Below are 27745 nucleotides of genomic sequence, written 5' to 3' on the forward strand. Positions count from 1 at the left end.
AAAGGTATCAAGTTTCATAAACCTAACGCTATGCTGATCCTATTAACACCTGACATGTAGGATACTGGATATGTCGCTGTCCAGCATCCTAGCCATTCTTTCAGCTGTGGAGGGAACTTTGAACATTGCTGTTGGTATCTATATCTTCAGCAATAAACATTTATTTATTCTAGAGATCAAATACAGAGAAATGCACGAAGGTAAAGGAAGGAAGGAAATGGACCATAATCTGCCACGCTGGTCCAGTGTGGGTTGTCTAGCCTCCAGAGCTGCAATTTGCAGAACTGAAGCCTTTTTTGGTAAGAAGACTCCTTCGTTCCCCTCACCAATCTTCTTGCCCTTCTCTGTAATCGTTATGGCAACTCTACATCGTTCCTAAAACGAGGCCTCCTGACCTGTATACAGTACTCAAGTTGTGGCCTGACATTGTCTTATACAAAGGGATAATCACCTCCTTTTCCCTACTAGCAAATTCCTGTATATCATTGACTGCCCCCATGATATTCTCTGGCAGCCTGTCTGCACAAGTACGCCCAGGTCCTTTTCATTCTCTACCACCCTGAGTGTAATACAACACAGTTGGTTCGTTTCATACCAGCATCTGGTGTTGCTCATACTCGTTTTTACCTCCTGTAAAGCTTCCTTGAGTTCTTTCCACAGCCACTAACTTACTAGCAGTACAAACTTTGATGACTGATTATTATTTTGCTAACATAAAAGGCTGAAGAAAGAATTCATCTTTGAAAAATCGTTTAAAAAATGTTTTGCAGATGAAACCTCGATGCTTTAAAGGTTTGAAGCCATTACTGACTATGTATCGAGCAAACTGTGGATTTCAAAGTATTCAAAGTATTTTATTATTTTCTGCGGGCTCCAGGGGTTTCCCCTATCCGCCGCTGAAGAGTAACTGTACATTATTCACAATTTGTGGTTTTACAAAACATTTTGATCCAGCATCTTCACAGGAATGATTACAAACATACTATATAACCTTAACACTTGCAACTGAGTTATTACAATTTGTTGAAGGCACCAACTTCTATATTAACCTTCACAACTCACACAACTATACAGATAGTTAGGACCTACCAGTTCGGTTACAATGAGGTCCGATATATATCTTACAATTTATACAATTTATGTTTTACAATTTATACAATTTATGTTTTGCAATTTATTATTTACAATTTATGTTTTACAATTTATGATTTACAATTTATACAATGTAAGATTTACAATTTATACAATTTAAGATTTACAATTTATGTACCTTTTTACAAGCCGAAGTCCCAGGACACCGTCCACCCAACAGTGATCCTGGCACATCGACTTATATATTCTGAATGCTAATATTGCCTTCTGGCAATAAATACAAATACATTTCCTCATCAGAGATCTTGTAACAATACGATTAATACCAAGGAGACAACTATATACAGTGGTAGTACACTTATTACATAATCATTCTCAGCCGGCAAGTCCTTTCCTTCTGCGGAAAGCCTTGTCTGCAAAGTTAGCCAGTGCCTGATAATTTTCTTTACATTCTAAAAACTTGGTGAAGTTATTTACATCGTAAACTTCGGTCAATGCCTGAAGTTCAAATCGAATGTCTACATAATATCGACATTCTAAGATTATATGTTGGACTGTCTCCTCTGAGCCACATTTACAAAGAGGAGACGCAGCCAAACCCAGAGTAAATAACTTTGAGTTTAGGCTGCCATGCCCGGATAGAAGGAAAGTTAGGTGAAGACCTGGGTTAAACCAGGGCCAATGTTTTTTGTCAAATTCGGAAACTTGGGGTATAAAAAGGGTAGTAATTCTTCCAGTGTTGGCATTAGTCCATTCGTTTTGCCATTCCTGGAGGAACTGGTTTCTTAATCTAGTGTTGTCTTCTTTCACTGGCACGTCTAGGTTAACAGAAAACTGGTTGAACTGTGCCGCAATACCCTTCTTTCTACAATACTGAAAGTAATTGTACAGCACTTCGTATTTAATTGGTAGTTTGCCGTTGATTACCTGTAATGCCGACGTTGAAACTGTGCGACAAGCTCTTGAAGTTGCAATTAGGAAGAAGCGCTGGGCTTGAGTCAAGATTTTTTCCACCATGACTCTGCGTATACTGGGGCCCCAAGCGCCCGCAGCATAACAGACAATAGGAATAAAGATACATTTGTAGTACAGCTTGAGAGTAGAGGGTTTCAGACCCCAAGAACCTTTGGTAATTCTGATTATTTTGCCTGTCAAAGTCTTGATTTTGCTTAGTACGTATTTAGCATGGGTAATGAATTGAAGTTTGTTATCTAACATAATTCCTAGGTATTTGTACGAGTTAACTAATTTTATTGATTGTTCTTTAATCTTTATACATGGAGGTCTATTTGGGTCTAATTTTCCTTTGAGAAGAATTTGTTTTGTTTTGGGAACAGAAATAGTTAATTTATGTGTACTACACCACTCATCTAGGTCCGATAGGACTTCGTTAGCACGGATTTCAAGTTGTAGTCTGGAGTTTCCAGAAACAAGGATAATTAAATCTTCTGCGTAAGCCAGCTTAGTAGTGCAATTATGTTCGGTAGCCAGCCACCCATCAAGGACCACGTTCCAGCATACTGGTCCAAGAACTGATCCCTGAGGGCAACCGCGAGTCACAGGTCTCGCAACAGAGCAGGATCCACTGGAGACTACAAGTGAGCGATTCTGGAAATAATCCGTGATGAGACGATAAATAGGCACGGAGACCCCGGCCTCTCGGAACCTCTCCAGGACACTTTGCCACCAAACAGTGTCAAAGGCCCCTTTGAAGTCCACAAGGAGGCCGAGGACATACTTTTCATTGGAGGCTGAGACGTTATTAATAACTAGGTTAATGGCATCCACTGTAGACATCCCAGCAGTGAAGCCAAACTGATATTTGTAGTTTAGGTTTCTTTCTCTGTAGTGCTTTTGGAATCTCGCTACAATCAACTTCTCTAGTATTTTTCCGAAGACCGGAAGTAGAGCTATTGGGCGGTATGAATTTGCCAGATTTGCTGTTTTGTTGGGATTCTTAATGAGTAATTTAAGATTTGCTTTTTTCCAAGGAGAGGGGAAGGATCCATATTGTAGGCAGGCATTAAAGAGGTTCATCATCAGTTGGGGACAGGTGCTCCAGATTCTTTTAACTATGGTAACTTCTAATAGGTCCAGTCCAGGGCATTTGCCATCACGCAAAGTCGCAACAGCAAGACCTACTTCGTTTCTGTCAAAATCGTCTTCGTGGCTTTGGCCTACGTAGGAAAGATGTTCTAAACGAATGCCTGTTTGTACCGGACTTTCTGGTACAGTTTCATCCTGCATAATCAATTCATCCAAAATTGTTTCCATAGTCTCAGCCCATGTCAGGGTTTCGGAGTTATCAGGTCTAAGTACAGAGGAGAATATTTCCCCCGGATGAATTTTGTCTAGAGTCAGCTTGTAGATCAAGCCCCAGGGCTCCTGGTCCATAGTTTGTTTAACTAAGCGTTCCCAAGCGGAGCGTTTTTCTTTGTAAATATTGTTGAAATATGTCCTTCTCGCGTTTTTGTATATTTCATTCAATCGGTTTATCTCATCTTGAGGTCTACCATCTCTCCTTGCCCTCTGAACATCTCGTCTTGCGCTCTTTGTATGATTCCTTAGAGTAGAAAGGTTCTGGGACCACCAAGGAACCGAGTTTTGCCTTCTCTGTTTCTTCTTAATCGTCTCGTCGCATATTTCGGTGATGATTGCCATCAATTCTTTTAGATGCTGGTCCAAAGTAAGGTCTGTCAGATTTGTCAGTTTTTCCTCCGTAAATTTTTCCTTAAGTAGTTTTTCAAAAGGATTCCAATTGATTTGTCGAGTTTTGTATCTGGGGAAGTCATGAGTTCCTCTCAAAGCTGCTGCGTTTTCATTAGATATTATGTCAAAGGTTATTACATTGTGGTCACTTACCGACCAAGAGGAGTGAACAGTCCAGTTTTCTATGCATCTCCCGAATGTTGCATTCGACAGAGTGACATCTATGTAAGACTGACCAGAAGAGGATGAATAAGTGGACAAATGCCCAGGGGTGTTCCAGACAATCAATCCGTTAGTTATTATTAATTCTTCCAGTAATTCACCTTTATTATTCGTTATGGGGCTGTTCCACATGGTGGAAGAAGCATTTGCGTCGGTCATTATAACTATCTTTTTGCCTGATAACCTAATTAAAGCAAACTGTGGATGACACGCATGGATAAAATCACAAATCCATGAAGAATGGATCAGAGACTTAGATCGCAGGATGAGTGAGAAGAATAGAATCTTCAGCCACTTGAAAAACTACCGAAGAATGCTATTAAACAAAATTGTGGTCTTGAAAGAAAAAATCAATGCGAAATTGGCATCCTGGAGGCAATATATTTATGAGTTTCAGCATGGATGAAGTTGATGAAAAAGTGATCGCCAACTGCTTCACACATGCTGGATTTACCCGCCTTGAATCATGCAATGTGTGAAGTTTTGCATGCTTCTTCCTCTATTAATTGCGAAGAACAGTCCTATAATAGAGAAGAAATATTTGAGAACGTGCATCATCACCTAAACTTAAGAGGAAAACTTAAGCTTCAAAGATTACGCAGAAGCGGATGGGGACATTGAATGCTTCAGGATAGCACGAATGAAGAGGAACTCATTGCGAACTTATTGTAATGGAATCTGCAGACATTTGTAGTGATGAAAATGAGGAATCTACTGTGGTTGAAGAAGAAGTTTCACTGAAAGATGCTCATCAAGGATTGGGACTTTTACGATTTTTTCAACTGCTGTCGCACACCTTCATAATACTCTTTTAAAACATGCTTTACCATTGAAACAGCGTGTTTTGTTTTAAAGTATGAAACAATTCTCTTGTTAGGTGTTGATAGGTATGTTGTAGTGAAATTTAAAATTTAATTTGTAACCTTACTTCACTCTACAGTCAATGCAAAATTAATCACAATTTTCTTGTTGAAGATTGTGGCGCTAAATGTGAGTTGCTGTTATAGTGATAATTCCTCGCTTCATTCACCGGATTCGAACCCAGGTTTTACCCACCAGTTTTGAGAGGAGATTAATTTCACAAAATTAATCTTTTCTTAAATCTACTGTAATTTTAAAGAGTGTTGCATGTCAGATTGGAAAAAAATATTCCGGTGAAAGAAGTTTGACCTCTCTGATGGGCGAGAGGCCCTGTTAGAGAGGTCTACTGCGTTTTTTACACGTTTCACAGAATATAACTACAAAATTCTTAAGAAGCTGAATAAACTCAGGTCTACTTTTCACAGAATTAATTATTTTCTTAACATTAAAAACCGTATATTTTATTGTGAAGTCTGATAGGAAGGCCCTCTGTTTTTTTTTTTACACTTTTCTTAAGAAGCTGAATAATCTATTTGTTAGGATTTCATTTCACGGAAGTTTATACACAAACAGGTTGAAAATATCTATATGGAGTGTTGCAATATCAGATTGGGAAAGAGGCCCCTTCTCTCTGATGTCATAAAAGCCAGGTGGAGGGTCCCTTCTCTCTGATGGGGCCCTGTAGGAGGAACCCACAGAATATAACTGAGATTTTTTCATTTCACAAAGTTGATTTTTTATACACCGACCTAGGGTCTAATTAAACACCTGGACTGTCTACTGTATAAGATTGGGAAAGAGCCCTCTCTGAAGTCAGAATCCCAGAGAGCGAGAGATTCTGTTAGAGAGGCTCATTTATGCAAATGTGTTTAAATACTCTTCCAGTCTACTGGGCATTATCATGCAACAAGAGCCAACTGCCTTTCTCTCGAAATTGAAACCTCGCCTAGGAAATCCTCTTCGATAGTCATTCAAGCACCTGTACGTAGAACGCAGCATTAAATCTATTCTCTTCAGGCACAAATTTCTTGTGAATCACTCTACTAGTTGAAAAACATAGTCAGCATCGTCTTGATCCTGGATTGTTGCAAAGGAAAACATTTTGGGCCTTGGTGATGATGTTGAAGTCATGAAGTTCCACGACTGGATAAAGTCTCTCTCTCTCCTCGTTTCGAGAGGTAGAAGAACGCCCACTTCTTGGGTCGTCGTGAACATTCTCATGCCCGTCTTTGAACCGTTTATGCCATTCAAGCACACTGGCGCAACTTAAGAAAGTTTCTCATCATAAACAGTTTTTAACATTTTATATGTTTCAATTGCAGATTTTTCCTGTTCAAAGCAAAATTTGATATTCGTACGTTGCTCCATTGCAAAATCGTGACGTGGAATGTTAACGCGACTAATGAAACTGGTTGTTACTTGCAACCTGTGAGCCTACTGGACAATCTCTGTACCGTCTGTTGGAGGCAGTTTGAACCACGACACGTCTCTACCGTTTGTTTTCAAATTCATCGAACATGACAACAACAGCACCACTTTGGGAACTTTACTGCCGCACCTCGTATATTTCTTTTATTTCTTAGCAATAAATATTAAGCTATCTGTCGACTCCTTTCCCCGAAATTTATAAATACATGCTATTATTTAATACGTTAAATTCATTGCAGTGGAAATGCAAATATTCCTTGCTTTTGTAAGTTAAGTGGAACATTTCAACTTCCACTGTAATGATCTGTGATATCAAAATAATGCCGTTTATAGAAGCCAAAGCCTGATGCAAAATTTCCTAAACTTGGCCTTCAACTCATGTCTGTGTCCCTCAAAACAAAATAAAATTTAACCAATTCTCATTACAATACTACATACAATAGATTCTGTCAAATTCAACATTGAAAAATCCAGAATTCTTTACAATCTTTACATTTTACAAACGAAAAACAAAGCAGAATTTTACAATCTGAAAATATCGATAAAATTATTAATTGTAATATGATTAATTATATTATAATTAATTTCAAATGCGTGTGTTATGACATCCTGATTCAGGACTAACTGGTTTCTCATCAGACTGTCTCATTTATCCACTCAACAATCCTCTGTGGAGCAGTAACATGGACTTCGGTGGCCCCCACAACCCTAAAACCAGTGCAAGCTGTTGAATACTGGCTGCTCAAGTGAGCAGCTCATAAACATGGTGTTCTCTCTATCATGAGCACAACCTGGCTCATTCCCAATCATTGAGAGAAGACTCATTGTTCGATGGAGGATCTCGCTCTGTACTCTACAGGCAACTCCTTCCCTAACCACCAATAGAAACAGATTGCATGGCTAATAGATTTCTCCATGGGCAACTTCTGAAAGTTGCACAGTCACTAAATGTGGACCTTTGTAAATTCTACCAACAGGAAGTATCACCGAAAAATCTTAGACCAAAGACCTGTTAAATTCAGTCATATTGTAGACAACGTAACTGAATGATATCTTGTAACTTGGTAAATAATACAGCATTCCCTCTTTAGAATGTATTGAAGAGAATATTGTTGTTTCAATTTTTCTAACCAACAAAGTCTATTATTTGCTAATCTTATTAATACACGAGAGAAGGATACTCTCCTCATGTGTTAATATCTTGATGTCAGCTTCCTCCTTGCCAGTTATTTCTTCACTATATCCGTGGCCATCTTTCCAGGCTTGAAAGGAACTTTGCTGTTTGTATATATATACTTGGCAAAATTTATTCCTTTATAGCTGGTAATTCCTGATGACAAACGACTACAAAGCAGTTGTAGAAAAGTTGTTCAATGTAAACTGTCATGTAGTATACGAAATCAGTTTTCAAAGCTGTGAATAATGTAATACCTAAAGCAGTCGAAAGTAGTGCAATACCAGGAAAACTCGTTACAAAAGTAAGTTTGTTCTGCTGTGAGAATAAAGACAACTGCATTATGCACGCAGTTTAAATCCTGCTACCACAAAAACAAACGAAAGGACAGGATAAGCATAAATAGTACTTGAAGTACTTGTTAAGTACTTCAGGACAAGTACATATTAAGCAAAACAAAAAATAACAAATTAATAAAAACTTATAATGTTGAGAAAAGTTATAATTCGTTAAATACATTTTGTAGCTTATAAAATTCCTTAGGGAATTTTTAAAGCAACTTAAAAGTTTTGAGAGAAAAATAATTTCATACTAATTGTTCTTTACACACCGTATCAATTTACGTATGTGTTTAGAAAACTACGTTTCTCACAGGGCCCAGAACTCATACTTACCTGGCGTTGGGGTCCGCGTTGATCAGCAAGGACGCACCCCCAGGGAGAGGCTGGCTCATTGCACACCGAGTTGGTTGACCCTTGCCACTTTCCCAAACTGGGATAGATGGAGCGTGTAATTTTTGTTGCGTGGGGATAGCGTTCGCGCTTCCCCCTTTACTTATCCTCTAAAAACAGAAAATTTCCTTTCTGTGCATTTGCCCTTTCATCCCTCCAACAAGTGCAAAACAAAAATATTTAGTGCTTCACCTACATTTTGCGGTATATGATATCTATGAAAAAATAAATTGGCAGATGTCTATTGGTTCTATTTTAATGCAATTTGAGAAGGTCCAAATTAAAATTTCATGGAAATCCATCCACTAGGAGTCAAATTATTACATGAAGACAGACGGACAAAGAAATAATTTCCAGATTTTATATTGATCTGATTTTAAGGAAATTTTTCATGACGCCACAAATCTCTCAACGATGGATCTATCATGGCTGATAGATTTCTCCATGGGAAAAGTTGCACAGTCACTGGATGTGGACCTTGGTAAATTCGCTAAGAACAGAAAGTATCGCTGAAAAATAGGCCATAGACCTGTTTTTTGAGCTACTTGAGTCAACTGTATAAATTCAGTCATATTGTAAAACAACTTAACTGAATGATCTTTGTAACTTGATAAGTAATATGGCATTCTTGAAAGTTGAGTGTATTCAATAGATGTGTTTCATTTTTCTAACCAACCAACTCTATTATTTACTAACCCTATTTAACACACGAGGGAAGAGGATACCGGATATTTTGATGTCAGCTTCCTCCCTGCCAGTTATTTCTTCATTATGTAAATCCCTGGCCATTTTTCCAACCTGAAGGGAACTTTGCCTTTGTATATACATTGGTGTTCAAAGAAAGTACATTAGCTAGGAATTTCACATTTCTAACCCTTTTTCGAGATGGTATGTTACATTAATGACAGCGTCACAAATAGAAATATAAACAAAAGATATTTATTAATAGTTAAGGCAAAGCTAAGTAATATTTGAAAGGTGCTCTCAAAATATTCCAAAATGAGCATTTGCAACCTTTATACAACAGTTTTGGTAAATACGACAATTATGGCTGAAATGTTATCATCAATTTGCTTCAGTTTATCATTTTAAATGGAAAACAAAATGAAAAGTTCACCAGGTGCAAACTAATATTTAGTTGGACCGCGTCTGGCCCTGATGACAGCAGCACACCATCAAGGCATTGACAAGATCAATTTCTGAAGATAATTAACTGATAGTTCATGGTTCCAAACACGAATTATGGCTTCCTGAAGTTCACGAAGGCTCTTTGGTTTCTTTCTGGCAACTGCAGGCCGGGCTGTTTCCTGGCCAGCTAACAGTTGTAATGGACCGTTCTTCCAACCATTTTTTCACCTATAACAAATGTAAACACATTACTGTGTAACCTCTAATGCAGAAAGTAATTACAGAAGCGCCTACTTACACTTTTCGCCCGATGACAAGGAGCAGAGTCGTCCTGAAAGGTGCAGTTACTTGTCAGGTTGAAATGGTCTCTAATGGTTGGGCAATTTGCCTTCCAATATAGCCAGGTATCCATTGGCATTTACGGAACCTTTTATAAACTGCACAGGTGATACGAAATGCACCACCATGTCATTTGGCTGGTAGGAAATTTCACTGTAGACACCAGACAGTCTGGATGGTATTCTTCACCACATCTACGGCGTATCGTTTGTCCCCCATCAGAGGTTGAATTTCTTCTCATCCGAGAAAATAACCGACTTCCACTTCTCGGGGGTCCATTTGACATGCTCTTTATACCAAATTAATCGTGTCTTTTTAATTTTTTGTGTGAAGAGGAGCTTCTTCTTAGGACTACGGGCCACAAGTCCATTTTTTAAGAGGTAAAATGGAATTTAGGGGCTCCATCTAAAGAAAAAAACTAATGAAGAAATTTTTGAATTTCATTTTATTGTGACAACAAAACAAACATTATATGACATAACTAAAAATAAAATTTCATCAAAATCGGTAGAACCATTTTTGAAAAAAAAACGTAAATTTTCAAATTAATCTTCAAATAAAGTTCATTGCCCTTGGCAGGTAGAAAGTTCAGTTTCCGATATAAAAAAAATCACAAATATTAGTAAAAAAAAAAATAGCAAAGCATTTTATTAAATTTTTGCGGGCTCCAGGGTTTTCGGAGTCCGGCAGACTGATCAATACATCAGGTAAGAGAATCGAAAAACGGAAACAGTCTACAAACAAGCCAAAGTGATCAGTTCCCAACAAGCTGAGCGTTACAAAGAAGAATATTTACAATTTCTGGTTTCCAAAACAAAAGAAAGGGCCGTAAATGCCTTCCATCTAAAATTTAAAAAAATAATAATAATAACAATACGTTTTTGAAACAGTGATTTTGGGGTCTCCCCTTATGATCGAGACCCTAGGCAGATGTCTTTTTTGCTTTTGGGAAACTCGCCACTGACGGCCATGTGGTATATGAAGTCAGTTTTCTAAGCTGTGAATACCTAATACAGTCTAAAGTAGTGCAATACTAGGAAAACTCGTTAGTTTTCCTAACGAGTAAAAGTAAGTTTGTTCTTCTGTGAGAATAAAGACCACTGCATTATGCACGCAGTTTAAATTCTGCTACCCACAAAAACAGATGAAAGGACAGGATAAGCATAAATAGTACTTGAAGTACTTCAGGACAAGTACATATTAATACTTTAAACAAAACAAAATATAACAATATATTAATAAAAACTTATAATGTTGAGAAAAGTTATAATTCGTTAAATACATTTTGTAGCTTATAAAATTCCTTTAGAATTTTTCAAGGAACTTAAAATTTTTGAGAGAAAAATTTTTCATACTAATTGTTCTTTACACACCATATCAATTTACGTATGTGTTTAGAACACTACGTTTGTCCCAGGGCCCATAACTCATACTTACCTGGCGTTGGGGTCTGCGTTGATCAGCAAGGACGCACCCCCAGGGAGAGGCTGGCTCATTGCACACCGAGCTGGCTGACCCTTGCCACTTTCCCAAACTGGGATAGATGGAGCGTGTAATTTTTGTTGGGTGGGGATAGCGTTCGCGCTTCCCCCTTTATTAATAAAAAAAAAACCTAAATTATCCTCTTAAAAAACAGAAAATTTCGTTTCTGTGCATTTGCCCTTTCATCCCTCCAACAAGGGCAAAACAAAAATATTTAGTGCTTCACCTAAATATTGGCAGATGGCTATTGGTTCTAATTTAGGAAGGTCCAAATTAAAATTTCATGAAAATCCATCCACTAGGAGTCGAATTATTACATGAAAACGGACGGACAAAGAAATAATAATTTTCAGATTTTACATCCATCCGATTTCAAGGAAATTTTTCACAAAATCAGGCATCTCTGCCACCACTTGGCACCCGTCCCTGACACAATGAGCCGGGCTTGTATTAATAATAATTGTCTATACAAAAATGTACTAAAAATCCTGCACACTCTGGTACTGATGCAAAACCTGTGGGTGTCAATAGAATTCAGCTCGTAGGGTGCCCAAATCTACGAGCCCCCATAAAAAAAAAATAATAATTATATATATATAAACTGCCTGAGTGCTAGCAAAAAAAAAATAATAATAAAGTGTAGAGTACACTTACAATCAATCGATCAATCAGTACTTATCATAATTAATTATCTTCTCTTTTTAAATACAGATTTAGCAATGCATTATACCTGTTAACATCCACAACATATTCAGATTCATTACCCATATAAAAGTCAGATATCTCGTTTTTTATTTCCCCCCTATAGTTTTCATATAAGGGACAGTCATAAAGAATTTGGTTCCAGAATTCCAAACAACTACAAAAACACGATGGATTGGCTACTAATCCAAACTGTTCTAAACAGCTTGCTGTTAAAAAAGGTCTCCATTTCAGGAAAAAAACACTTAGTAACTTTATTATTCCACACATATCTCATTTAAGGGCAAACAATCTAGTTGCAGCATCACTTGAGTTCCACCTATCCTGCCACCTTTCAATTAAAAGGTTCATAATAATCTTTTTGGACTGTGGTATATCTATAGATATATCACTAGTAATTCCGATAAAAAAAAAATCACTTAGAAATATTAGTAAAAAAAATAGCAATAAGTTTTTGAAACGGTGATTTCCCTGCCCCTTTAATCGAGGCCCTAGGTAGATGTCTTTTTTGTCTATAGGATAACGCGCCACCGACTGCCATGTGGTATACGAAATCAGTTTTCTAAGCTGTGAATACCTAATGCAGTCTAAAATAGTGCAATACCAGGAAAAACCCGTTACAAATATAGGTTTGTTCTGCTGTGAAAATAAAAACCACTGTATTATGCAAAGTACTTGTTCAATGCTCCAGGACAAGTACATAATACCTATAAGCAAAACAAAAAATAACGATATATCAAGAACGACTTGTAATGTTGAAAAACGTTATAATTCGTTAAACACATTTTGTAGATTAAAAAATTTCTTTAGAAGTTTTAAAATAGCTTAAAATTTTTTAGAGGAAAAATAATGTTAAATTAACGGTTCTTTACACACCGTATGAATTTACGTATGAGTTTAGAACACTACGTTTGTCACAGGCCCCAGAACTCATACTTACCTGGCGCTGGGGTCCGCGTTGATCAGCAAGGACGCACCCCCAGGGAGAGGCTGACTCATTGCACACCGAGTTGGTTGACCCTTGCCACTTTCCCAAACTGGGATAGATGGAGCGTGTAATTTTTGTTGCGTGGGGATAGCGTTCGCGCTTCCCCCTTTATTAAAGAAAAAAGTAGAATTATGGTTAAGTTACATTATCGGAAACCTGGTTTTAAAATTGCCAGATTTCTATTTTAATGAAATTTGGGAAGGGCCAAACTAAAATTTAATGAAAATCCATCTACTATAGGGAGTAGTTTATTACATACGGACGGACAAAGATAACTTTCAGGGTTTATATTGGTTCGATTTTAGGGAAATTTCTGACACCACATATCTTTCTATAAATTTTTAAAATATGAAATTTCATAAAAATCCGTCCATGAAAATAGTGAAGACAATAAGTGCATTATGTATTTATTCTAATACGCCTTAAAATGATCTCAAAAGTGGAGATCATTTGTAAGTTGATTCTCCTCATTTATGTTCTGCAAATCCGAAAACAGCCATTAAAAAAAAACTTCCAAACTCTTTTAATTAAGAACTTTTTTTCCAAATTCAGTCTTATAACAATAAATATGATACATAGAAGAAAATGAATGCATAAGTATCGTTTATTTTGAAAGTATACAGTAGTGCAATACCAGCGCAACTCGTGAAAGACAAAGTTATTTCTGATGTGAACTTACAGACTGCATTAAAGCTACGAAGCTTGGAATGTAATTTATTCGCATTATGTGTTTATTCCAAGTTCAGTGTTACTTGATTTTAGAATGCATGCTGTTATTTAATAAATGAGTGTAACCTTTTATTGAGGCTAGTGGGCTGAAAGTAGTGCAATATCAACGCAACTCGTGAAGGAAAAGTTTGTTCTGCTGTGAGCACCAAGATTTTGCTACTTGGATTCATTTATTTCCGAGGTTCAATTCCTAAAGAGCTTTATGCAGTTGGTCATACCAGACAGATTTGAAAGGTGTTTTTGGAGGCCTATTAGTCTAGGGCTGTGAGAATCATTTTATCTTTCTTACTTTTAATGTTTTACTGGTAATAAAACCTGCTACGTTTTCGAGCATTATTTAAATTTAGGTTGAATTGCATCCGTCTTCTTGTTTGGTTTGATGCCGTGATGAAATTTAAGGCTGCTTTGGTTCTATTATTTAGGACTTTTGTATATATTTTGTATTCGGTGTTCAGTAGGGCTATGGTATTCTAATATATACCGTATTTACTGGACCATAAGACGTACTTTTAGCCTGGGATATGTTACCTAAAATTAACCTGCGTCTTATAGATTTAACGTATTCCATCTGCATGCAGCGATTTTTTTTTTTTTTTTCTTTCATCAGATTGAATGAATACAGTTTAAATTCCACTTTCACTACCAGAAAAGTCGGTCTCAAGCGAGGGCAGTATGGTTTTTCTCACGGAAACTCGGGTTTTTCGTCCAGCAAACAGAAAATCGATCACAGAACTCACCCAATTTACAAGCAATATACACGGAGCAATATGGCCTTAGTCTCTGAAAACTAAAACCCTACTACAGTCGCTCCTAAAACCCTACTACAACAACAAAATCCAACCAAAATTTCCCCCTTAGGACTAGAATATCTTTGACTTCCTGTATTTGAATTCCTGTATCTTTTTAAATTTAATGAACTTTCACGGTTGGGTCCTCAGGGACCCTCGATTGAAAAGGTCCTAAATCCCAGCTAAGCACTTAGGATTTAGGACTCAATGCAAGTAAGAAGATTCAAACAGACCAAAGTTTAATTATCATACCCTGGTCTTCTGAAATCTTGGACCGGCCCTGCTCTTCTTTATTCACAATTGTGTTCGTAACAATAAATGTTCGTAGCTCTGTAAAACCAGAGCCAAACCAGATTTATGACACAGTGTCTGATGCCTGTTTTGTGATTCGGCCCTGAAAGCGTGTACTTTTAAGAAGAGAAACCATCATTGACTTCTCTTCCATCACAATGAACAGTTTCAAATTAAAAGCAAAAGCACTAAATATTTTTAATTCACTTTTTTTTATTAATATATTTTTATATTTTTTATTTTGATTAAAGTTGTTAAAATATACTTGTGTTTCTTTAAGTACTAGATAATACAGTTGTCTTAATTCTCACAGCAGAACAAACTCACCTGTGTAACGAGTTGCCCTGGTATTGTACTACAGTATTTTCAACGGTCAGGTTTAGCTATGTTACAACTTCGAAAACTGATTTCTTATACCGCATGGAAGCTCACACTGAACCAGTTTTTTACAACTGTTTTGTCTACGTTTTGTCATTAGGGACCACGTGCTATCTGATGAGAGACCAGTTAGTCCTGAAACAATCAGTCACAGTAGACGCATCGGACATTAATTTAGCTCGATGACCTCTAGTTACTGTGACTTACTAATACAATTGCAAGATAGTCCTGTACGGTCAACCTAGGATTAATTGATCCACTGTGAAGGCCGTACTGGGCATCAGCAGAACCTACCATAATAAAATCTATCTGGGCAGTGGAATATTGGCTCCTCAAATGGACGCCTACAAGCATAGGTTACCGGCCCAAGTCCATACGACTGAAATAGCCATGGCCCTTGGAATCCCCAGGCTGCGCTCTCTCACTGATGACAGAAGACTGGTAATCATGGTAAAGACGTTGACCGGACTCATCGCATCTCTGTGGCTCGAGGATTCCACCTGTCCAGCTCAGAGCACCCTAACAATTTGCCCTCTTCATTCACGTCTCCACTTATCGTTTCCTATCCTACAAGATGTTCGGACGAATCCAGCACATCGATGCAGACCTTAAGAAATTTGCTGTCAACCAACGCAATGGGATTCTCGGTCCCACACACCAGATGGGCTCCAGTCACTCATCGTAGACAGTGGAATTACAGTTGCATCTTCAAACGCCTAATCCCTTAACTAAAACAGGAAATGGTGACCCCGAAGACGTGGCGCCACCATCTCGAGACAAAGCATGACAAGCCATCACAACCGTCTAGACCAGTGGTTTTCGACCTTTTTTTAAATAATGGCACACTCTTAATTAATTAATTTTATTCTGTAGCACCCCACTCAATTTTCTGCCTGTTAGATCCGATTCTCTCTTTCTGTATATATATATATATATAATATTTAAAAAATGTTATACGATAGTTATTGTAATGATATAATTACAAGGATGTACCTTTTTATAATGAAATAAATACTTAAATTAAAAAAATAATAATGTTTCAGTAACTCAAACAGTTAAACCCAAATTATGTGGCACCCCTGGAATGTTGCACACCGAGTTGGCAGGGGTCAGCCAACTCGGTGTGCAATGAAAAGGCCTCTCCCTGGGGGGTGCATCCTTGCTGATCAACGCGGACCCCAGCGCCAGATAAGTATGAGTGCCGTTGCACCCCGGTTGAAAACCACTGGTCTAGACAAGTGAAATCATCCCCGGATACTTTCAGTAAGGAATAGTGTACAATGGTCCGGACAATGTGCAGAAGGAAAAGCCTTCTCTTCAGTGCATCTCAGCCAGCATACCCTTTCCTCACCACTTGGAGACCCTGTTAATAACTAATGAGCCAGCACTGGTCCTGCTGCTCTTTCCCATGAACTGCGAAGACAGTAATCAGTATTCTAAACCGTATCAATTATTATTATTATTATTATTATTATTATTAACCATATGGTGCAAGGAAGCCTACTGAGGCTTATGCTGCACCAACCAAAAAAAATTTTCTGAATTACTCCCCAGAGAGAGAGAGAGAGAGAGCGAGAGAGAATCACAAAGAAAGATGATATCCAGCTCGGGACTCTGGGTGTGCCAAGCCCATACTCACCAGATGTGAGCCCCTGGGGATCATTTTGTTTATTAAATTTTAATGTCACTGTACGCCATTAATATCATTGTAAAGTTGTACGCCATTATATATCAGTTAATGTCATTGTTTTGCTCCTTAATGCCTTGTCATTTATTGCCATTTTACTTAATTCCATAATGTTTCTGGCTGCCACCCTCTCTGTAAGAATTAGTATAATCAATATCCGTTATCCAATTCTTCTTTTTCCTTCTATCCAACCTTATAAGATTGGATAGAAGGAAAAAAGAATAAATGAAATGAATGCCAGAAGGATGATTTATGAGAGTGCAAAAGAACATAAACTGAATAATGTTCAGTATGCAATAAAAGTTTCTCTCTCTCTCTCTCTACTAATATAAAATTAAAAGTGTAGAAAACTTCCAATTAACCAAAGTGTGTGTGGGGGGGTGATTACCTCACATTAAGTAGTTAATGTGAGGATTAACTACTTGTGAGTTAATCCTCACATTATAGGAATCCTCACATTATAGGAATACTTATTAGGGAGTTAAGGAATTTAGCATTCTAAACGCATGTGTATATTGATATGGTGTATGAGTTAATTCACACATTAACTCACAAGTTAATGCTTTAAGCACTGCCCCCATGTTAATTCTATCTTTCTATTTTAATTAAGGGGGAAGCGCGAACGCTATCCCCACGTAACAAAAATTACACGCTCCATCTATCCCAGTTTGGGAAAGTGGCAAGGGTCAACCAACTCGGTGTGCAATGAGACAGCCTCTCCCTGGGGGTGCGTCCTTGCTGATCAACGCGGACCCCAGCGCCAGGTAAGTATGAATTCACCACCCCCGAGAAGAGTAGCGTTCTAAATGCATATGTATATTGATGTGGTGTATTGAGTTCCATTAATTTATTATGGTTTTCCTAAATATTATTAAACTATTTTAGATATTCCAAAGCAATTTTATAATATTGAAAATGTTTCTAAATAATTATTTCAATATTTTAAGTTGGTATTAATATATTTTGCTTTTTGTCAACGTTGTCGCACGTTGACAAGTCTAGTCTGATTGGTCTTTCTTTAGAAAGACCATCCTTTATTACAGCGGTTCTCAAACATTTTCGTCAGCGGGCCAATATTGATGAAAATACAGCTATAGAAATTGTGGGTGGGACGTGTATTGGGTTAATGCTATGATATCACAACCATCCTCAGATCGGTACTGCGTATGATCCATCTCCTCCAATGGCTACACAGGCCTGATGTCGGTGAACCATGCTCGATACAAGGGTGTCCATCTGTGGCAGCAAATCCCGTTTTTCCACCAGCGCAGATCTTAACTCACCAAGTGACCGAGGAGTTGGCTGTCGGATTACAATGCGACCCCCACATATGTTCGATCGGATTACAGTCTGCTGATCGTGACAGTCGTTGAATATCTTCAATCTCCAATAGTTTACCCATGATGTCTTTGCTAGAAGATTATGTCTAACTTAAATAGTGCAACTTCTGTTTCCGTGGGCACTTCAACAAGAACTACAGCTTCAACAGTTCCTAGAACAACTATGGATTCATCGACCACTGCTGCATCTACGTCATCATCAGAAATCATTGCATTACCTGATACAGTACTGTAAACTCTGGCTTCAACAACTACTACAATTGGTATGAGTTCCTCTATACTACCCTCCACATCTATCTTTTCTGAGGAGGGACAATTTCCTACTATAAAATACTTTGAAATGTGTGATGTCATCAAAAGACACAGCTCGGTTCCATCGCTACAGAGAAAAATTTGTATAGACTTTGTAATCTATTAGAGGGTAGTGTAAAAAATATCCTTATTCTTCCCCTCTGGGAAGGTATACTTTTCCTGGTAACATTGTACATAATGCAAGAAAGCTTGCTTTCTTGCATCAAATGCCTCTACTAATGCTAATGCTAATTAGTGATGAATAGGCCTTTTTATGTTGTTTATTATTTTGCTTAAATATGTCTTGGTTTTGTGAGTTGTATATCTTTTTATGTACAACTGTGTATATATTTTGTCTTGTACACGTTTTATATGTGGTTCAAGTGTTTTTGTGGAGATTTATATTGTTTTTTTTTGGTAGTGGTTTTCGCCTTGTGGCCTGCGTTTCTCTGTTGCTGGACACGCACAATACACACATTCTAAACACTTCTCACTTGCCTGCCTTTTACAGAGCTCTGTGTCTGCACAGTGTAATGAAGCGAAGATGAACTAACGTTCCAGGAGCCACTGAAACAAAATATACATACGTGCATCTTCAGTTTCAAGATATTCCTCCACCACTTGAGCTCTATGTGCAGTGGCGTTGTTCTGCATGAAAAGAAAATCTGGGCCAACCGCAATAAAAAGTCGCATATAGGGTTCGGGGATCTAGTCTCGGCACCTCTGAACAGTTACGTAACCCAATCAGAAACATGAAGGGGATCTGCTGATCATTACTCCATCCCACTCGAGGGCATCGCCTCCATCGTAAGAGATGGTACCGCATTCCTCGTTGAATCCACATGCAATAGCGTGTAGAATCTGTTTGTAGGCTAAAATGGGACTGATCAGAGAACATAACTGTACCTCATTTGCCAGGATTCCAAATTACATGTTCAAGGCACCAGTTCTGACGAACTCTGTGGTGGTTTGGGGTTAATGGCTTCCCTGTGTAGAGTCCACTTGAATCGAGCCTTCTTAACACAGTCCAGTTGAAAATGTTTTTACCTGTGGCTACAGCAACCTCAAGAGACAGTTGATGACAGGACATCGTAGGGTTTCGTCTTGCTTTTAGAGCCAGATAACGGTCTGTTCTGTTTGACATAGCCCTCGGGTGACATTGGCCAGCTCATCTTGTAATGGTTCCTGTCTCCAAACTGCTTCTATAGTGCCGAGACGACACATTAAAATTAATTTACATTATTAAAAGTATGAGGTCTTTTGAAGTCACACGAACTTCGGATAATACGTTGTATTTTCACATGTTTCTGCAGCCAGTACGATTTAAATTGTGTAGTTAATGAAATGGCCTTAATACTGGCAGAAAAGCAAACAAGTTGTCCCGATATTGCACTACTTTGAAATACCTTCGCCAAAAGGTTTCTAGCTTTTATTTAAAAGATACCAACTGCTATTGTGAGAGGAACTAGTAAGTCCTAAAACTGGGGGGGTTTAGGACTTATTAGTCCTAAAAAAAAAAAGAAGAATTTTGAGTATGCGCGGACATTCTTTATATTTTATCCAGTTATTGTCACTTAAGACCACTACTATCTGGAGGACCAGAAGACCTAAAATAGGCTATCATAATAATCTGATGTTTAAAGTATTTTTCCGGTTAATAATAACAGAAATATGTGGGATACCTAACACAATTATTGCACTTTAAAATCTGCCTAAATCTGTTTGATTAGTCTTGTGGCGATCCAATTCTTTCGAAAGTAGTGCACTATCGGGGCAACTCGTTGTGAAGACAAAGTTTATTCATTAAGAGCAATACAGAAATGTAAACGCTTCTGGAAAAAAAAAAAACATATGAAAGGATCAAATAGCCCTCTCTCCTAACATTACAGGAGAAAACGACAGGGGGGCACGTGCCCCCCCCCGTGCCCACACATTTGTCAAAATTTTAACGTTGATAAATGCAAAGTATTGCATATGGGTAGAAGTACCCCCAGAAAAACGTACCAACTGTGTGGTACTACCCTTATGGTGGTAGAAAATGAAAAAGACTTGGGAGTAATTGTGCAGGCAGATATGAAGTTTTCTGAGCAATGCAGACAGCCTGCATGAGCAGGTCATGGGATTTTGTCAATGATATACAGGAATTTTGCTAGCAGGGAAAAGGAGGTGATTATTCCTTTGTATAAAGCAATGGTCAGGCCACGCCTTGAGTACTGTGTAAAGGTCTGGGGGCCTCAATTTACTAAGGATGTTGAGTTGCTTGAGCGAGCACAGAGAAGGCAACAAGAATGGTGCGGGAAACAAAGGGATGACTTACCAAGAAAGGCATAAGTTCTGCAAATTGCAGTTGCTGGAGACTAGGCAACTGCGAGGTGATCTGGTTGAGGTGTATAAGGCCTTGAATTGGTTGAGCACGCTTAATTCTGAATTCTTCTGCTTGCCCAGATTACGAACCTGAGGGGGCATAGATTCAAATTGGGGAAAGACAGTTGTAGAATAGATGTGCGGAAATTTGCCTTTAGCCAGCAGGAATAGATGTGTGAAATTGTTTATTTATTTATTATTTTTTATTTTTTTGGCTGATTCTACATAACCTCACACGCTTGCTTTCTTGCATCACATGCCTCTATTACTATCATACTTTCAGATCACAACTAGAAGAAGCAGGGCCGTTTCGTGGTGCATTGCCACTGTGGGTGGAAGTTTTTTTTTTTGCCGATCGTTATTTAATTAAAAGAAAAGCGTAATTTTTAAAACCTCATTTCATTTACAATTAGCATTTATGTGGATAACATTTGAAGCTGTTTTAATTGTGATTCATAAAATGTTTGTTGAAAAAAAAACTAAATCATACATTAAAAGATACAGTTTCTTTGTTAATAAATATTAAAGTCGCAATATTATAAAATGTAATTTTTATATAAAAACAAACAAACAAAACAATAATAATCAACCGCACAGTCTTTTACCACCGGGTGGACACGAACCTGAAGTTGCCACAATTTCCTTCTGTCTAAGAAAACATAGCTAAAATTCTACTTCTTTTTTAACGGGGGAAGCGCGAACGCTGTCCCCACGCAACAAAAATTACACGCCCCATCTATCCCAGTTTGGGAAAGTGGCAGGGGTCAGCCAACTCGGTGTGCAATGAGAAGGCCTCTCCCTGGGGGTACGTCCCTGCTGATCAACGCTAACCCCAGCGCCAGGTAAGTATGAGTACACCTCCCCCAAGAAGAGTAGCATTCTAAACGCATATGTATATCGATATGGTGTATTCTACTCCTTTAATTTATTATGGTTTTTTCTCAAAAATATTAAGCTATTTTAAACATTCAAAAGAAATTTTATAATGCACAAAACGCATTTAAAGAACTGTTTTTCCAGCGTTAGTTGTTATATATATATATATATATATATATATATAAAATTTAAAATTTTTCATTTTTAACACTTATGTTTTGGTATTGAAATTGAAGTGATATTTAAATGTTTAAATTGCTACTGTACAAGCATTTTTTTTATTACGTTTTACACGACAAGTTACAGAACTTACTGAGTAATAAAGGATTAATTAAAATTTAACAAAGGGCATTTTTTGAAAAGACTATTGCCAATGGTATGCTATAATTAACCTAATTATAGTTCCAATTATATTCTTGTAACCAAATGTAATAATTATCATTATTTGTTGTTGTTTTTTCTTGTTGTTACCTACATACCTCGACAAAATTAACAGAACACTTAGAAAAAGTGGGGTAACTCGTGCAGCTTGCGATGAAGCGGGACAAAATTCGGTATAGTGGTGTACTATAGAATAATGATGAAATGAGGAGACAGCGAGTAACGTCGGACAGCTTTAAGGGACATTTATAAGAGTTGTATAAGAATTGCTTATACAATTCCTATAAATGTCACATTACAAAAATTGATACAACTTGTATCAATTTCTGTCAGATCATGATCCCTCCAACTGCTAAACAGGCCTGATAACGGTAAGCCATGTTCGACATAAGTGTGTCTGTAAGATTCTGTGGCAACAAATCCCATTCTTCCACCAGCGAAGACCTTAGCTCACCACAAGTAGTGATTGGACAGCGTATGGTTCCGTCTTGCTGTTAAAGCCAGATAGCGTCCTGTTCTGTTTGACCTAGCCCTCGGCGAACTCTTCTTGTAATGGTTCCTGTCTCCCGAAACTTCTTCCATAGTGGCAAGGCGATACTGCGTGACACATTAAGGCAATGTGCCACCTTCTCCTGCTCGGCTTCAAGTCGTGCAACGGCCCTCCATACAAAAATCATCTAAAGGACGATGACTTGCCATCCTGAGTACTGTAGATGTGGCTATCCCACTGAGCAAGCCAAAAACCAGGAATGCAATGCTTTGTGAAGGCAAAGTTTGCCATTTGTAAAAGGTAATATAGTTTCTTTGACTAGGCAGTTTAAATCTTAGTAGTCCACAGAAACGTACACACCAAAAATGCTGAGTTGCTCAGAGATTTGGAATGAAAATATTAGTGCCATTACGAATCATTGTCAACGATATATCCGATATTAAAAAAATTAATAATTTTGAGTATTTTTGTGGACATTCTTTATATTCTGTCCAGTTATTGTCACTTAAGACCTGTACTATCTGGAAGATCAACAAGATAACAGTTAGTGCACTTTAAAAGTGGTCTAAATCTGTTTGATTAAATTTTGGCCATCCAATTCTTTTGAAAGTAATGCGCTATGAGGTCAACTCGTTGTGAAGGCAAAGTTTATTCATTAAGAGCAATTTAAATCCTTCTAGCTGAGGAAAATAATATGAAAGTATCAAATAACCCTCCCTCCGAACTTTATACAATTTAAATAATATAATATTAAAAAAATTATTTTTCGTTTTTTAATGAACAGTATTTGAAGAAAAGAACTTAAAACGTTTACCTATTAAAATCAAAACGGAAAAGACAACCCTTCACCACTTCTATCTTATTTTGAACTAATCCTATAGTACAGGGGTGGGCAACCTCCGGGCCGGGGTCGTTTTCAAAATACTCTATATATAATAAACGGCCCGCCTTTATTATATATATTTTTGAATTAATGGAATTTCTGATGTAATTTTAGAAAATACTCTTTCCATTGCCACAACAAATATCTTTGCAGATTCACTGATAAAAATAAACAGTGTCAAATCTCTCATTAAATATTATAAAAATAAAATATTGCAATTTTTGTTATCGGTATTGTATTTTTATTTTGTTACTATAATTATATTTTTGTAATTTTATCTGGAATTTGTATATCGTTTTTCTTATTAATAAAATTAATTATATGTATGTGTATGTATAAATATTACAATAAATAACATTAAGCTGTTCATGACAATGTTTTCATTATACATGTAGTATGTTATGTAGGACGGCACCTGAACGAAAGTTCAACTCCATGAAATTTCATTTAATTATCCTAAAAATCGTGGAAAGCTAAAAAAAATTTGGCCCGCGTGTACCTTGCAGACAATTTATTTGGCCCGCCATTTATAAAGATTGCCCACTCCTGCTTTAAACAAATGGTAGATGGCCTTGTATATAGCGCAATATCAGGGCAACTCATTGTGAAGGCAAAGTTGATTCTGCTGAGAGCATGATACACTAAGTGCAGAAAATCGATATGTACCAGTTTGAGCTATTTTGTGAGTGCTAAGGTAGGTTCAAATGATTTACAAAGATGAATCATAGGATTTTGATTTTAGTCTTCATTCACATCAAATTATATCACACAAGAAAGATATTTCTTTTCCTTGAATATTACTGAATATGAATTAGGACCATCTTTTGAAGTATATACTGTGACTAGAAAGTTTCAGGGAGTGCGATAAAACAGGGACAAAAAATATAATTAAAATTGAATCCAACGATTTTATTTCAACAATAAAATTCTACAAGTAATTTGAGACGAGAAATTTCTAAGATAAATTCTTTCTTCGACTTTTTCTATTAGCAAAATCATTAACAATGTCATCAAAGTTCTCCAGAGGTTGTTCTAGGGTCAAGTAATAATAATAATTTAATTAATAAATTATAAAACAATAATAAAAGTATTTCTTTCTGTAAGTACTTTGAATAAACATTATAATAATACATAATTACAACTTATAATGTTGAAAAAAACGTAATTCATTAAACATATTTTGTAATCTTATAAAATTGCTATAGTTTCTTTAAAATAACTAAATTTCTAAGAGAAAATAATAATCAGACATATTGCCAATCTTCCCTCTATGAAGAGCGAGTTGAACTCTACAAGGAGATTACAAATCGATGGTCGGTTAGAGATAGACTCTAAAGTTCTAAACCAAAACTTAAAGAAAGATGGCGATCCCTCCACGGGTTATATGACTGCCATGCTCTGGAAGAGTCACCTAAAGTGCCCGCTCAGCATCACTTGGTTGCAAATGGGAACAGGCTGCTATCAGGACATGCCTTTATTGATCTGATTAAGACCCGTATAACGCCCTCTCTGCCCTCTCCAGAACGTCAAGAGGGCCATCTAACGATCGGAATTGTAGGGCGGGGTGTCTAGCAATGGAAACTCTGGCTCACATCACTCTCAGGTGTCATAGGTCCCATAGCACCTGAGTTAAAACGCTATGATACTTTGTAGTCAACTTAGTAAGTAACAGACTAAGTCAGAAAGGCTGGTTGACTCTGATGGAGCCTCGATACCTTCTTCTTCAAGTTCTCTGCCCACAGGCTGGTTCAGGGCTCCTTTGACACCATTTTTCTCTATCTTGCGCTTTCCTTTTAATTCCTGCATAATTTCCAAAGAGGAACTTTCCATCCAATCCATCATTCCGATTCTCCTTCTCTCAATAGCTCTATTCCCTCATATCTTCCCCTCTCTCACTTTCCTCGGCATGCTTTCTCTTCTCAAAACATGCCATATAAAGTTCTTTTGTCTTCTTCTTGGTTCTTTTACTAACGTTCTCTCTTCTCCTACTTTCCTCAAAACTTCCCCATTACTCACTCTGTCCGCCCATTTCACCTTTTCCATTCTCCTCCACACCCACATCTCGAAAGCTTCTAGCCGTCTGATCTCCTCTCTTCCGGCGTTCATGTCTCTGAGCCATAAAGTGAAACAGTCCATATTAATGTTTTTACCATTTGCTTTCTTAATTTCTTATTGAAACTTCTTCTCAATAGTTCTTTTCTATTACTAAATGCCTCTTTGCCCATTGCAATTCTCGTTTTTATTTCCTCCAGGTTTTTCCCATTTTCTATCATTATGCTTCCCAAGTATCTGTATTTGTCCACATGTTCTAATCTCGTTCCATCTAATGTTACATTGATTCTTCTTCCTGGCCACTTTGAAATTACATTATCTCGGTTTTCTTGCTGTTAATCTTCATATTGTACTCCTTCACATTGCTGTTCAAGATATCTAAGGAGCTCTGTAATTCCTCCTCATTATCAGCATTTTGCGTCATAAAAAAAAACGAAAATCAAATCAAATCATTATTAACAATCAAAACCTGGTCATCTTCAAATCTTATTATCCTTATCTTCTCTCCTACTTTTACACCTCCTTTCTGCTCTTCTTTATACTCTTTCATCAATGCTTCTGCATATATACAGTATTAAATAGTAAGGGAGGCAATGGAACAACCTTGCCTTACACCCCCTACCAATGTCTACTTCTGAATTCTCTCCATCAATCCGAACCACAGCTGTCTATCCCATGTAAAGTTCCCAAATTAGTTTAAGATCTCTTTTATCTAAGCCCACCTTTCCTAGAACTTCCATCAGCTTAACCCAATGGCGCCTCCGTAGCCAGGTGGGAAGGAGCAGCAGTGCGTAGCACATGCTTCTTGATTAGACCGGGGTTCGAGCCCGTCACCACCAAATACGGAGGATGCGGAAAGGTCAAGGAATGACCACCGCATATCCTGGAGCAATATGGCCTTAGTTGCTAATGCTCCTAAAAACCAAACAACAACAACAACTTAACCCAATTCACTCTGTCAAAAGCCTTTTTGAGATCAACAAAACAGATTGCCAGATCTTTTCCTATTTCTATGCTTCTTTCTGCTAGTGTTCTTAATATTCCTATTGCCTCTCTTGTCCCGCATCCTTCTCTGAACCCGAATTGATCTTCTATGAATTCGCACTCCTTCGTTTTTGCTTTAATGCGTTCTGAGAGAATTTTTAGTAATATTTATGAGGAATGAGAAATTAAACTGATTATCCTATGGTCGGTACAATTTGTTGCATTCTTCTTCTTTTCTAATGGGATAATTATGGATTTTAGAAAGTCTTTGGGCCAGCTTCCATATAAATACCCAAGAAGGGTTACGTAAATCAGACCTTCTTTGTGTGAGGGGGAAATGTGCCTATTTATTGGACAGGCTCAGGTTATAATCTAGAAACTTCCCACCCATCGAAACGTCGATATTATGACATGAGTCTCAAGCAAAAATAAACAGCAAAGTATCAAAAAAAAACAGTATCAAATTTCTCATTAAATATTTTAAAAATAATTTTTATATTCATGCAATTTTTGTTACTACTGTATAATTGTATTTTTGTAATTTTATCATGAATTTGTATTTAGTGTTTCTTATTAATAAAATTAATTATATGTACGTGTATGTAAAAATATTACAATAAATAACATAAAGCTGCTTATGACAATTTTTTCATTATACACCACTTTAATAATCCTAAAAATCGTGGAAAGCTGAAAAAAAAAAAATGGCCCGCGCGTGCCTCAGACATTTTATTTGGCCCGCCTTTTTTTTTAAGGTTGCCCACTTCGAATAAACATTATAATACAATAATTATAACTTATACTGTTGAAAAAAATATATACATTTTGTAAACTTATAAAAATTATTACAGTTTCTTTAAAATAACTTTAAATTTCGAAGAGAAAATAATAATAATTTTAAGAAAGCTAATGCACCATATCAATTTAAGTATGTTTTGCAGACGCTATGTCCTCTGTAGGGTTGTTGAGCATACTTACCTGGCGCTGGGACTCGCGTTGATCAAAAAGGACGCATCCCCAGGGAGAGGCCATCTCATTGCACACCGAGTTGGCTGACCCCTGCCACTTTCCCAAACTGGGATAGATGGAGCGTGTAATTTTTGTTGCGTGGGGACTGCGTTCGCGCATCCCCCTTTTTATTAAAGAAAAAAGAAGCATTGTTATTATTCTTAGGCAGACGATTAAGATAAAAGTATGCTTCTTCAGGGCCGGGTCAACTCTGTGGTAAAGGAGACAATGGCGCAAAAAAATCTAAAAAGCGAGTATTATATTTATTGCATTTTACAAAATCGTAACTTTAATATTTACTAATAGAGAAACAATATATATTTAATGCATGGTTCAGTTTATTTTCA

General features: G+C 37.2%; 6 non-coding genes across 6 annotated transcripts; 4 read left to right on the forward strand and 2 right to left on the reverse strand.

The window, feature by feature from the left end:
* The first annotated feature begins 8152 nt into the window (after positions 1 to 8152).
* On the forward strand, positions 8153 to 8317 carry LOC150086247 (U1 spliceosomal RNA). Its single transcript, XR_016547014.1, has one exon. It is a non-coding gene; the product is annotated as a U1 spliceosomal RNA (small nuclear RNA).
* A 2796-nt stretch (positions 8318 to 11113) lies between these two features.
* LOC150086248 (U1 spliceosomal RNA) lies at positions 11114 to 11278 on the forward strand. Its single transcript, XR_016547038.1, has one exon. It is a non-coding gene; the product is annotated as a U1 spliceosomal RNA (small nuclear RNA).
* Positions 11279 to 12800: 1522 nt separating this feature from the next.
* LOC150086249 (U1 spliceosomal RNA) lies at positions 12801 to 12965 on the forward strand. The gene has a single exon (XR_016547007.1). It is a non-coding gene; the product is annotated as a U1 spliceosomal RNA (small nuclear RNA).
* Positions 12966 to 17336: 4371 nt separating this feature from the next.
* On the reverse strand, positions 17337 to 17501 carry LOC150086250 (U1 spliceosomal RNA). The gene has a single exon (XR_016547006.1). It is a non-coding gene; the product is annotated as a U1 spliceosomal RNA (small nuclear RNA).
* A 3908-nt stretch (positions 17502 to 21409) lies between these two features.
* LOC150086251 (U1 spliceosomal RNA) lies at positions 21410 to 21574 on the reverse strand. Its single transcript, XR_016547013.1, has one exon. It is a non-coding gene; the product is annotated as a U1 spliceosomal RNA (small nuclear RNA).
* A 5786-nt stretch (positions 21575 to 27360) lies between these two features.
* Positions 27361 to 27525, forward strand: LOC150086252 (U1 spliceosomal RNA). Its single transcript, XR_016547000.1, has one exon. It is a non-coding gene; the product is annotated as a U1 spliceosomal RNA (small nuclear RNA).
* Positions 27526 to 27745: the final 220 nt, after the last annotated feature.

The sequence above is a fragment of the Mastigoproctus giganteus genome, chromosome 5, assembly GCF_048544385.1.
Source record: "Mastigoproctus giganteus isolate SK-2022 chromosome 5, ASM4854438v1, whole genome shotgun sequence".
NCBI classification, from domain to species: domain Eukaryota; kingdom Metazoa; phylum Arthropoda; class Arachnida; order Uropygi; family Thelyphonidae; genus Mastigoproctus; species Mastigoproctus giganteus.